We start from the raw sequence: 684 nt of genomic DNA, 5'->3' as shown, positions 1-684 counted from the left end.
TGCTTGGTTGAATATGTGTGTTGGTTTTGTGTGCACACAGTGTGCAGTGTCTTTGGTTTTGCGTGGTTGGGTGTCTGCGTGGGTTGGTTGTGGGTGTTGCATCGCATGTGTTTGGCAAGTCCTGTTTGGGTGTGTATCTGTTGACTGTGTGGGTCCGTGTGCTGGGTGTGCATGGTTGGTGAATTGTGCGAGTTGTCTGTGTGTGTGATGAAGGTTGATCTGATGTGTGTTGGGTGTCAGCGTTCGTTGTAACATGTCTTGCATGGGTCAGTTCTGTGTATGTTAGATGTGTGTTGTGCTGTATGTCTGAGTGTGTGCTTGCGCGTATGCTTGCGCGCGTGCGCGCGCGCGCAGGCGCTGTCTATCGCCGAGGGCGCCTAGCCGGGCGTCAGGCAGCAACCAGCACTGCCAGAGCAGGGGCTGTGGGCCCCCGAGGCCGCGGGAGGGCGCTGCGGAGGAGGCCGGCCCGGGTGATGAGAGGGTCGCGGAAGGCGTGGAGCAGGGGTGCGGCAGTGGGAGCTGAGTGGAGCGGCAGGAAATCCCAGAGTCTGGAGTGGGGAGCACGCCGGGGTGCCCTGGAGGATGGACCAGGGGCGGAGGGAAGGTTAAGGTGTTTCCCCGGGCGGCCAGCGGCGGGGCTGGGGAAGTGTCCCTGCCCGGCCGCGGTGTGAGCGGCTGAGAGGG

The sequence above is a fragment of the Bison bison genome, unplaced genomic scaffold (assembly GCF_000754665.1).
Source record: "Bison bison bison isolate TAMUID 2011002044 unplaced genomic scaffold, Bison_UMD1.0 scf7180017864255, whole genome shotgun sequence".
Taxonomy (NCBI): Eukaryota; Metazoa; Chordata; class Mammalia; order Artiodactyla; family Bovidae; genus Bison; species Bison bison.
The sequence above is the reverse complement of the archived record's forward strand: the minus strand, read 5'-3'. Positions refer to the sequence as shown.